The sequence below is a fragment of the Somniosus microcephalus genome, chromosome 1 (genome assembly GCF_052327205.1).
Source record: "Somniosus microcephalus isolate GS21.2 chromosome 1, FLI_Smic_1.0, whole genome shotgun sequence".
Taxonomy (NCBI): domain Eukaryota; kingdom Metazoa; phylum Chordata; class Chondrichthyes; order Squaliformes; family Somniosidae; genus Somniosus; species Somniosus microcephalus.
The window spans coordinates 339,396,860-339,408,947 of NC_140987.1; the positions used below are offsets into that span (position 1 = coordinate 339,396,860).

The 12,088-nt window shown below is 48.2% G+C and overlaps 1 pseudogene; it reads right to left on the minus strand.

Annotated features, from left to right (window-relative positions):
- Window positions 1-4,322: 4,322 nt before the first annotated feature.
- LOC147124931 (sodium- and chloride-dependent neutral and basic amino acid transporter B(0+)-like) overlaps window positions 4,323-12,088 on the minus strand; it is a 59,499-nt pseudogene continuing 51,733 nt past the window's right edge.

Below are 12,088 nucleotides of genomic sequence, written 5' to 3' on the forward strand. Positions count from 1 at the left end.
TCTAAGGCGCTTGTGTAGTCTACCACAGTCCCTGCTACACCAGAAAAGACCCTAGTAAGTATAAACTACAGAGTTAAAGTTTAAAAAAGAGAAATACTCACCAACCAATCACTTACCTGCTCCCTGGTGACGTCACAAACTGATTACTTTTTACCTCTCTCCCCGCTGCTGAGTTGGTATGCCTTGTAGCTGCCGCCGGTTTTCAAGCCGGGCTCCTCCTCCGCTGCTGCTCTCCCCCGAACTGGCCGGGCCTTGTAGCTGCCGCCGGTCTTCAAGCCGGGCTCCTCCTCCACTGCTGCTCTCCCCCGAACTGGTCGGGCCTTGTAGCTGCCGCCGGTTTTCAAGCCGGGCTCCTCCTCCGCTGCTGCTCTCCCCCGAACTGGTCGGGCCTTGTAGCTGCCGCCGGTTTTCAAGCCGGGCTCCTCCTCCGCTGCCGCTCTCCCCCGAACTGGTCGGGCCTTGTAGCTGCCGCCGGTTTTCAAGCCGGGCTCCTCCTCCGCTGCCGCTCTCCCCCGAACTGGTCGGGCCTTGTAGCTGCCGCCGGTTTTCAAGCCGGGCTCCTCCTCCGCTGCTGCTCTCCCCCGAACTGGTTGGGCCTTGTAGCTGCCGCCGGTTTTCAAGCCGGGCTCCTCCTCCGCTGCTGCTCTCCCCCGAACTTAACATCAAGAAAACCAAAGAAATCATTGTGGACTTCAGGAAGTCTAAAGGCGGAAGTCACACCCCCATTCACATCTATGGGGCTGTGGTGGAAAGGGTGGACAGCTTTAAGTTCCTCAGAGTCCACATCACGGAAGACCTCTCCTGGTCCCTCAATACCTCCTCTCTGGTGAAGAAGGCCCAGCAGCGCCTATATTTCCTAAGGAGGCTGAAGGGATGTAACCTGTCACCCCTGATCCTAACTTTTACTGCTGCACAATAGAGAGCATCCTGACGAACTGTATCACAGTATGGTATGGCAGCTGTAGCTACTATGACCGGAAAGCTCTGCAGCGGGTAGTCAAAACTGCCCAACGCATTACCGGCACCCGGCTACCGACCATAGAGCACATATGCCAGAAACGCTGTTTACGGAGGTCACGGACCATCATCAAAGACCCTACCCACCCCAGCCACAGTCTGTTCGCCCTCCTGCCATCTGGGAGATGCTACAGATGCATTCGCACCCGTATGACCAGATTTAGGAACAGCTTCTTTCCCAGGGCTGTCATCCTACTGAACTCCACAAATAAACTCTAAAGCCTGCACATCTGCCAATGCACTTTATTATGGTTATGTTTATGTTAATGTATTACAAGCCAAATGTATGTTGAATGTTTAAATGTCTTAATCTAAATGTACACTCTCGGGAGCCGCAAGCCTACATTTCGTTGTACTGCACTTGTGCACTAACAATGACAATAAAGTTGATTATGATTATGATTATGATTATGATTGCTGAAGAGGTCAGTGCAAGGTCCATTTGTTCATGCTCCTGGATCCAGTGCAGGAAACAGTTTAATGATCTTGTGCGAACATTAAAAGTGAGTATCCCATTACACTTACCTTCAATCTGCTTCCCTTCTCTTCTCATCACCAGCACTCTGCGTTGTAAGCCTGCTCCTCCACATACCACCTTACCCTTACTTCACTTGCACTCTTGCATCTCTGTCTCTGTACTGAATCACTTCAAATGGGTGTCAGCTTGAACAGTCAGAATGTCAGTAGATGTGCAAAATCTTATCCCAAATCTACAACAGCAAGCTTGTTACATTTGAATGTCAGCCATGTTTCAGGAGCGCTTTTAAAGTGCTCCACCAATGATACAAATCATGTCCTCCAGCAACTCAGCTCCTTGAAGCTGGCCTGTTTCTGACAAGATGGGAAACAGGAGCCAGAAGCACAAAAATGGGAAACCACCATCAAAATAGGATTAGCAAGGCAGTTAACAGGCTGCTAACTGCCTTAACTACCTGTCCCACCGGCTCCAGTTGGGTCAGTTTGGGAGCGGCTGAACAGACACTTCGAAAATCGGGTGAGGGCGGGATGGAGGCAGTTTGGGTGTCTGAAGCCATTTTTTCTGATTTTCGCTGCAGACCCGCCTCCAAAGCCACCTCCTCAGGGCTATTAAAATTGAGCCCAGAGAGTAGGAATAAACGGGTCAATTTTGGGTTAGCAGGCTGTGCTATACCTATCAATTCATCCAATGAAAAGCGACGAGTTAAGAAAGTAACTATAGGTTTTTATTGGCTAAATAACAGAGCGCACCCTCGTGGGTGATCGGATCCAACAAGGAGGAATACCAGCCAGTCGACCACCTGATGGCAGAAGCGTGCGCAGCCTTCTCCCTCATTAAGGGAGACATTGCTAAGGCCACAATGCACGCGGTGGATGAGTCTATCCCTTTCCAAGTGGAGAGCGATGCATCCGACTTCGCCCTGGTGTAACGATAGTGAACGATAAAAGTGGTTTACCACAGGCTGTAACTAGTGGGATACCGCAAGGATCAGTGCTTGGGCCTCAGCTATTTACAATCTATATTAATGACTTAGATGAGGGATCGAGTGTAATGTATCCAAGTTTGCTGATGATACAAAGCGAGGTGCGAAAGTAAGTTGTGAGGAGGACGCAAAGAGGCTGCAAAGAGATATAGATAGGTTACGTGAGTGGGCAAGAGCATGGTTATTTAGCCAATAAAATTGATATACCTATCAATTCATCCAATGAAAAGCGACGAGTTAAGAAAGTAACTATAGGTTTTTATTGGCTAAATAACAGAGCCCACCCTCGTGGGTGATCGGATCCAACAAGGAGGAATACCAGCCAGTCGACCACCTTTATACCTGGGCAGGTAGGTGGAGCCATGGGCGGAGTCAGCAGTGGTCAGCCCAGGTATAACAGCGTGACAAGAGGCGACCTCGTGTAGTGATACACTATGGTTATCACTGTTTACACTGTTGTAACGATATAACAGTGATAACCATAGTGTAACGATAGTGAACGATAAAAGTGGTTTACCACAGGCTGTAACTAGTGGGATACCGCAAGGATCAGTGCTTGGGCCTCAGCTATTTACAATCTATATTAATGACTTAGATGAGGGATCGAGTGTACTGTATCCAAGTTTGCTGATGATACAAAGCGAGGTGCGAAAGTAAGTTGTGAGGAGGACGCAAAGAGGCTGCAAAGAGATATAGGTAGGTTACGTGAGTGGGCAAGAGCATGGTAGATAGCATATAATGTGGGGAAATGTGAAGTTATCCACTTTGGTAGGAAAAATAGAGAAGCATAATGGCCCCGAAATTCCATTCCCTACGGGTGTCTACACGCTGTGTACTCACCCATAGGGCCAACGAGAGTGCCAGTTTCACGCTTGCACTGCGCATGCGCTGGAAACTGGAACTTCCATTCTCTGAAGAAAGGGGTTCGCAGGTCAAATGCCTGCACCGGAGAGGCAGCGCGTACACCTGGAACTTCTGTTTTTTTCGAGGTTGACACAGTCAGGGTAAGTCGGTAGCAGCTGCGCCTGGATATCAGTGAAAGAAAAAATTCTTCAATACTTATTTATCATTTTAAAATACTTTAAAGAAAGGTAAGTTTATTTTTAGCCCCATTAAAAACTTTGGCCTAGAAATTCGGTAGGCTTAGCGCCGCATTTGAGGCGCTAGCGGGCCTAGCGCCGGAGTTATGGCCAGTTGAGAAATTCCCTGGGGCCCTAAATCGGCGTTGCACCGGTAGCGCTGCGCCGGCACCGATGACGTCATCGGTATGCGCAGCGTCCCGGTTGCCGTGGTAACCCGGCCCCAAGCCGAAATTCAGTTGCGCCCGCCTCGCCCGTGGCAGGCGCAACTAAGACTCTGGCAACAGAGTCTTCCCCCAGTGTGCGCCGGCGCATAAAGGTGGAGCGGCGGCCGGCCGCGTTCCCGGCGGCCGCCTGCCCGCACCTCCCTTCCCGGACTCCTGCATTCCCCCCCCGCGGCCCTGATCAGTGTCTGATGCGAGCCCGGCACTTCCCCGAGGTGCCGGGCTCAGATGTCGGGTCAATCCGCCGGACAGTTGTCGGCTGCAGGCAGCTCCTCCTTAACAGGAGGAGGAGGCCTGCAGTTCCCCCGCCTGCCGCACCGCATCGGGTGCCGCAGCGGGGGATTAGCGCCGGGAAACCCAAGTTCACGCCCGTTTTGAGGCGCTAAAGGAGGGTTTTAGCGCCCGCCGCCGTCTGGGCCCGGCGCACCCGAATTTTCGTCGCGCGCTGCCGCATTACCGCTGGCGCAAACTTTCTGGCGCTACAGCCCTGGCAAGACCAAAACCCAATTTCTAGGCCTTTAATTATTGTATACAAATCACAGTTATCCTGCAAGTACAGCAAGGAATTATGAAAGTAAATAGTATGTTAGCCTTTATTACAAAAGGATTGGCGAATAAGAAGTCTTATTGCAGTTATATAGGGCCTTGGTGAGACCACACCTGGAGTATTGTGTACAATTTTGGTCTCCTTACCTAAGGAAGGATATACTTGCCATAGAGGGAGTGCAACAATGGTTCATTACACTGATTCCTGGGATGGGGGGAATTGTCCTATCAGGAGAGATTGAGTAGACTAGGCCTATATTCCCTAGAGTATAGAAGAATGAGAGGTGATCTCATTGAAACATATCAAATTCATAAGGGGCTTGACAGGGTAGATGCTGGGAAGATGTTTCCCCTGGTTGGGGAGTCTAGAGCTCAGGGTCACAGTCTCAGCCTAAGGGGGCCGGCCATTTAGGACTGAGATGAGGTGAAATTTCTTCACTCAATGGGTTGTGAATCTTTAGAATTCTCTACCCCAGAGGGATGTGGATGCTCAGTAGTTGAGTATATTCAAGACAGAGATCAATAGATTTTTGAATACTAAGGGAATCAAGAGATATGAGGATAGTGTAGGAAGGTGGAGTTGAGGTGGAAGATCAGTCATGATCTTATTGAATGGCAGAGCAGGCTCAAAGGGCCAAATGACCTACTCCTGCTCCTATTTCGTAGGTTCTTTTATTATGCAGCTAATGTATAGTAACTCTCCAAAGTGTCTTTCCATTACCTTTACATCAGAAGTTGAATATAGGACAAAGGCTTAAAGTATCAAAAACATGCATTTTGCCCCTTCCCTTTCCTGTTACTCAGATGTGTGGTGAACTTTTTGGGATGTACCTCAAATTGTATAATTATTATCCTCAGACACCCAGTGCAGCAGTACCTGAGCACAAGCAGAGAAATGTGAGGTGGTACATCTTGGGAAAAGAACAGGGAAAGGGTATAACCTGAACAATTAGAAAGAATAGAGAGATTTAGGGGAGCAGATACAGAGATCTTTAAAGGTGGGAGTGCAGGTTTGAAAAGGCCACGAGAATGATTCTGGGTTTTATAGACTGGGGTACATATAAGCAAGAACTGATGTTGAATTTGTATGGGACATTGGTTAGAGTAATTGGAATATTGTGTGTAGTTCTGGCAGCTCCACTGCGGAGAAGGTATTGGCGCCATGGACAAGTTATAGAGAAGATTCACCAGAATGAGACCGAGAATTACAGGTTAGAGTTATGAAGAAAGGCTTGAAAAATTGGGGCTTTTTGACTGGAACAGAGAAGTTTAAGGGGATCTAATGGAGGTTTTAAAAAATTATGAAAGGAAAATAGTGAAAGATTGTTTCCACTAGTTGTTGAATTGATAACAAGGGAACATTGACTCAGGATCATAATGAAAATAACTAAAAGGGAAGTTCGAAGAAAGTTTTCCATACATAGAATTTACAGCACAGAAACAGGCCATTTGGCCCACCAGCGTTTATGCTCCACAAAAGTCTCCTCCCACCCCTCTTCATCTAATCCTATCCTTCTATTCTAATCTACTGTATTCTCTCTCATGCTTATGTAGCTTCCCCTTAAATGCATCTATGCTGTTCGCCTCAACTGCTCCTTGTGGTAGTGAGTTCCACTTTCTTACCTCTCTTTGCGTAAAGACTTTTCTCCTGAATTCCCTATAGGATTTATTGGTGACTATCTTTTGTTTATGGCCCCTAGTTTTGGTCTCCCCAAAAGTGGAAACATCTTGTGGGTGACGTACCCACAGGGGAACAGGAGGCCCTCCAGAAAGAAGGAAGTGGGGCCAGATCGCCCAGGCGGTCACTGCTAGCAGTGTCGCACCCCCCAACCCCCAGGACCTGGCTCCAGTGCCCAAAGAAGTTTCATGACCTCAGACGAGTGGTCAAGGTCAGTGAATGCATCTTCAAAAGCCGTCTCCTACCAACTGCGCTACTAACCTCACGCACTGCTCAGTGCACGAACCAGCTCCCTAGATGACACGAAAATTGGTGGGGTGGTAAATTGCGAGGAGGAAAGCCTCAGGCTACAGGACGATATAAATGGGTTGGTCAGATGGGCGGAAAAGTGGCAAATGGAATTTAACCCTGAAAAGTGCGAGGTGATGCATTTTGGACGGACAAATAAGGCAAGGTAATACACAATGAGTGGTAGGGCCCTAGGAAGCACAGAGGGTCAGAGGGACCTTGGTGTACATGTACGTAGATCCCTGAAGGCAGCGGATCAGGTAGATAAGGTGGTTAAAAAGGCATATGGGATACTTGCCTTCATTAGCCGAGGCATAGAATATAAGAGCAGGGAGGTTATGATGGAGCTGTACAAAACACTGGTAAGGCCACAGCTGGAGTACTGTGTGCAGTTCTGGTCGCCTCACTATAGGAAGGATGTGATTGCTTTGGAGAGGGTGCAGAGAAGATTCACCAGGATGTTACCTGGGATGGAGCGCCTCAGCTATGAAGAAAGACTAAACAGGCTGGGGTTGTTTTCCTTGGAGCGAAGAAGGCTGAGGGGGGACCTGATTGAGGTGTACAAAATGATGAGGGGCATAGATAGGGTAGATAAAGAGGAACTTTTCCCCTTAGTAGGGGGGTCAATAACAAGGGGGCATAGATTCAAGGTAAGGGGCAGGAGGTTTAGAGGGGATTTGAGGAGGAACTTTTTCACCCAGAGGGTGGTTGGAGTCTGGAACTCACTGCCTGAAAGGGTGGTAGAGGCAGGAACCCTCACAACATTCAAGAAGCATTTGGATGAGCACTTGAAATGCCATTGCATACAAGGCTATGGACCAAATGCTGGAAAATGGGATTAGATTAGACAGGGCTTGATGGACGGCGCAGACACGATGGGCCGAAGGGCCTCTTTCTGTGCTGTATAACTCTATGACTCTATGACCCCCCAAGTCACTCACCTACCAACAATCTCTACCAAACACAAGGCACACCTCACATTCCTAGCTTCACCTCACCCTTTTAGAGAAGATGGTGCTGGCCATTCTATGCAGTGGCATGGCTGAATCCTTGGCCAGTGGCGGGGCTGAAAGAATACAAGATGCCGGTATCCTCATACGTTATCCTACTTCTCACATCCCACTTCCTCCTCATCCCACAATCTCTTCTGATGTACAAGTTGTACATGGTGTAAGCATGCAGCACTTGTTTTCCCCCACTCCCCTCACCACAACCCTACCCTTGTGCATCCCTCATTTCAGACACCCAAGAAATCCAGCCTGCCCAGCAAGTGGTTGACCAAGAAGAGGGAGAGGAGAGTGAAGAAGTAGAGGAAACACCGTCACTCGATTTCACACTCCCAGCCACCAATTCCTCGAGGTCGTCCTGCAAGGCCATCTGCCGTGTCCCCCACTGAAAGTCAGCAGCCTTCCACCAGCCGTGCTGCAGCCACTGGGGTAGCACAGTGTGACATCAGTAAGATAGGCAAAGGCACATGCAAGACAGTCACTTAGGGAATGCATATGGGAGATTAGGTGATTTTTTTATGTAATATTCGATGCATATATGGATAAAGTATGATTGGAAAGTTTGCTTTTATTTCAGCATTGTGGCCAAGAGGACGCTGTGATGGTCAGTAACAGAGGGAAGGTAAGGTGTGGGACAAATGTTGAAAGGGGAATCGGGGTTGTGGTCACTGGTACCGCAGGCAGATGATTCGATCCTGGATATCCTGGCCAGAAAGGGGCGGTTTGGGTCACCTCCTTCCTTCCGCTTCCTCCTCTTCTGCTTCTTCCTCTTCCTCCTCCCTCTGCGAACAGCTTTTCCCCTTTGCTGCCTCTGCTCCATCTCCATGTCATGCTCCTGCCCAAAGCGGGACTGCAACTTGAGCCCCCAGGACTGGGAGCAAGTGATGTTCTCAGTGGCCTTCCTTTAAGAGCCAAAGCCTTGCAAATGACCAGCAGCACTCCCTGCGCTCACTGCACACTTTAACAATTTTTTAATGTATTACACCAAGCCACTACTCCAATAAAACGTAAAGAAACCAGTCCAAAAGCAAAAATTTAAACTTACCTGAAAGTTGTGTGTGTCCCTTTAAAGAGTGCTGGCAGTGGCTCCATTGTACCGGTGTACACACGTTCTTCTGTGCATGGTTTGGAGAGGATGTTATTAAGAGTGGCGATGTCCAAAATCACAGATCGTGCCTCAATTCAGATGTTGCACTCCGATTGACGTCACGATCTGGATCATTTAAACATGGGAAGCGAATGCAGGCAACGGCAGCCGACACATTCTGTGCTGGAAGGGGCGGAAAGGAGGCGGCCGCCATTTTTTCTTCCAAACTGGCCTTCACGGCCAGCGCTAAAGGTTTCACTTTCGCGGCCCTTCTCTATGTTCTCTATGTTAGATTGTGAATTGCCTTATCACAAGTGGCTGTTGAGGCAGAGACTTTACATCATTTAAAAGGGAATTGGATAAATATCTGAAAAGGAAGAGTATGAAAAGATACATGGGAAGGGTAAGAAAATGTGATTAGAGCAGATAATAGCAGTTAAAGAGCTAGCCGTGGAACAGCTGTGATGGGCTGAATGGCCTCCTTCTGTCCTGCAATTTGTAAAAAAAATTTGTTTAGCTAAATAACTTTAAAATTGGAATAATGCAATTAATTCCTGCAGTAAGTTAGCAGTTAAAAAAACAAACAGCTCTTCCAAATATTGGGGTGACTTCCTCTGAATGTTACTTTACTGCAGGTGTTAACCCATTTAAAACAAACAGGTTGATGCTCCATTAGACAGTGAGCAGAGAATTGATACACAAACACATTGAACATTCCTCCATTTACATCACCAGCAGTAATTTCTCACCTTATATTGTAAACCGAATACTTTATATAACTTCCTTTTATAAAAGTGGAAAGAGGTAGGTTAAATTAAATAATGACGCTCTTACCTATATTTGCAAACAGAGTGTCGAGTCCCAGAGTGACCAACATGAAGAAAAATAAAATGGACCATAAAGGTGCCCACGGCAACTGATCAAGAGCCTCTGGGTAGGCAATGAAAGCCAAACCAAAACCTAAACAGTGGATATAATTGAAATGGTGCAATTAATGGTGTTTATCAGAGAATAAAGATCTGGCTGCTCTGCCCCAATATTGTACCTCAGCCCCACCCTCAGAAGAGGTTACATCATTGTGACATTTTCCCATAGCAGCCATCCTGGGGTCTCTCTGAGTGATGTTACCAATGGTGTATGATTAACCCACACCTGTTCATTGCTTTGCACAATTTCTGCATGCAGACAGCACTACCCGCACTGTTCATTGGCTGCACCCACGCTGCTCATTGGCTGCACGCGTCAGCAGGAGGCCCGATATCATGAGTGGCTAGCGCTACTTAAAGGCAGCCTGCACCTCTTACAGGGGAGGTGTATTGTGGCTGCAAGAAGTGGTGGGAGTTCTTTGAAAAGTGAATCTGTGCTCTGATACTTTGAACAATGTCTGAACATGTGAGAGATCTTGACCAAGATTTTCAGACACTGCACTGGAGGTCTTGGCGCAAGACATGGAAAGAAGGAGCGATGTCCTGTATCTAGAGGGGGACAGGAGAGCCTATTGACATATGCTCAGGAGGCAGTGGGATGAAGTAGCAGCGGAGGTCAATGCCAGGAGTGTTGCTCCAAGAACATAGATGAAGTGCAGGAAGAAGTTTAACGATCTGAGACAAGTTATCAAGGTGAATGAGCTCTTTGTCAAATGGCATATTCTACCAACTGCACCACTAGCCTCATCCACTGCTCAATTCTCTACATCCCCGTCACCCATCTAACAACAATCTCTATCAATCAGTACTCAACCCTTCAATTCCATATGCTTTACCTCACCCTCACACACTTAACACTGTTGCAAGCATCGCACCCACAATGCACAGCTCGCACACACTGGCAGCTACTCTACCATGACAGTCACACCTCCCAAACATATTGCAGGACACGCACTGACTCACTTCCCTCTTTCTTGCAGGAGAAGGTGGTGCATAACAGAAGGCAGCAGGAAAGAACGGGAGGAGGACAATTGCGCCTGCATGTTTTAACCCCCATGGAGGAGACAGTGCTGGCCATCATAAGTACAGGGAACATCGAGGCCATGGCCACTGGCAGGGCTAGAGCGATCTATGTTGAGGGTATCTGCATACCTAATCCTTCTTCCTATCTCTGTAATCTCCTTCAGCCCCACAACCCCCCCCCCCCGAGATATCTGCACTCCTCTAATTCTGCCCTCTTGAGGATCACTGATTATAATCGCTCAACCTTGGGTGGCCGTGCCTTCTGTTGCCTAGGCCCTAAGCTCTGGAATTCCCTGCCTAAACCTGTCCACCTCGCTACTTCTTTTTTCTCCTTTAAGACGCTCCTTAAAACCTACCTCTTTGACCAAGCTTTTGGTCACCTGCCCTAATTTATCCTTATGTGGATCAGTGTCAAATTTTTTGTCTTAAAATACTCCTATGCAGAGAATAAAGATCAGGCTGCTCTTGGGAGTTTTACTACGTTTTCTCCGGGTGCTCCGGTTTCCTCCCACAGTCCAAAGATGTGCGGGTTAGGTTGACTGGCTATGATAAATTGACCCTTAGTGTTAGGGGGATTAAATACGTGGGGTTACGGGGATAGAGTGGGATATGTGTTGGTGTAGGGGTTACGGGGATCGGGTGGGATATGTGTCGGTGCAGGCTCGATGGGCCGAATGGCCTCTATCTGCACTGTGGGGTTTCTGTGATTCTGTGTGATTCTGTTAAAGACGCTATATAAATACAAGTTGTTGTTGTCTCATTCTACTTCTCCCTAATCCCACAATCCCTTATGACTCACAAACTGCAGATTGTGTAAGCATGCACTTCATACTTTTTCCTCTCACCTCATCACAACCCAATCATTGTCCCTTTTTCATTTCAGGCACCCATGAACTGGAGCCTTCCCAGCCAGTGAAGGAAGAGGAAGAGGACAGTGAAGATGAAGAGACACCGTCACTCAATCTTACACTTGGAGGCACCAGCTCAGACACTGATACTGCATGTATTTTAGAGGCTAGAATAAAGGAGGGATCTGCACGTGGTGAGACACCAGGCACAAGTTCGCAGGAGCGAGCTCGGGGGAAAGGATAGCACAGGTGCCAGCTCATTGGAGGGCGAGGTCACACACTAGTTCTGCTGCAGATGAAGGCTGATGGGTTACATAACCAAATGCTTGGTACACTGGAAAGCCTGCCAGAAATCCAGCACCAACTTGGCACAGGGCTTTGCACAGAGCTTGGAGCCCATCCTTTCGAACATGGAACAAGTGGTCACCTCCATCAGCAGACCTGTGGAACCCACCATGATGTAGCATCTGATGGCTGATGTCACAGCTTCCATTGCAGCACAAGCAGCTTCCATCAAAGGTCTGAGTGCTGCAGTGGAAGCTCAGACTGCTGCCTTGCAATCTCACACTGCTACCATCATGGATCTGGATACAGGGGCTGTTCCAGGGCATCAGTACATTAATGTGTTCACCAACAGATCGGTGGGATTGCAGAGGCACTGCCCCGGGGGAGTGGCAGTGGCTCCACAGAGCACAAACCTGCTGTCCTCTCTCAGGATGACAGCATTCCTGCTCCCACCAATGTCACTGCACCAGCTGCTTGATGTCGCCCTTCAAAGCCATCTGCAGTCTCCTCAATTGAAGGTCAGCAACCTTCCACCACTTATACTGCAGCTACTGGGGAAGCACCTCATAGGAGCACTAGGAGAGACAAAGGCACTAAGGGAATCCACAAGGTTGATTAGT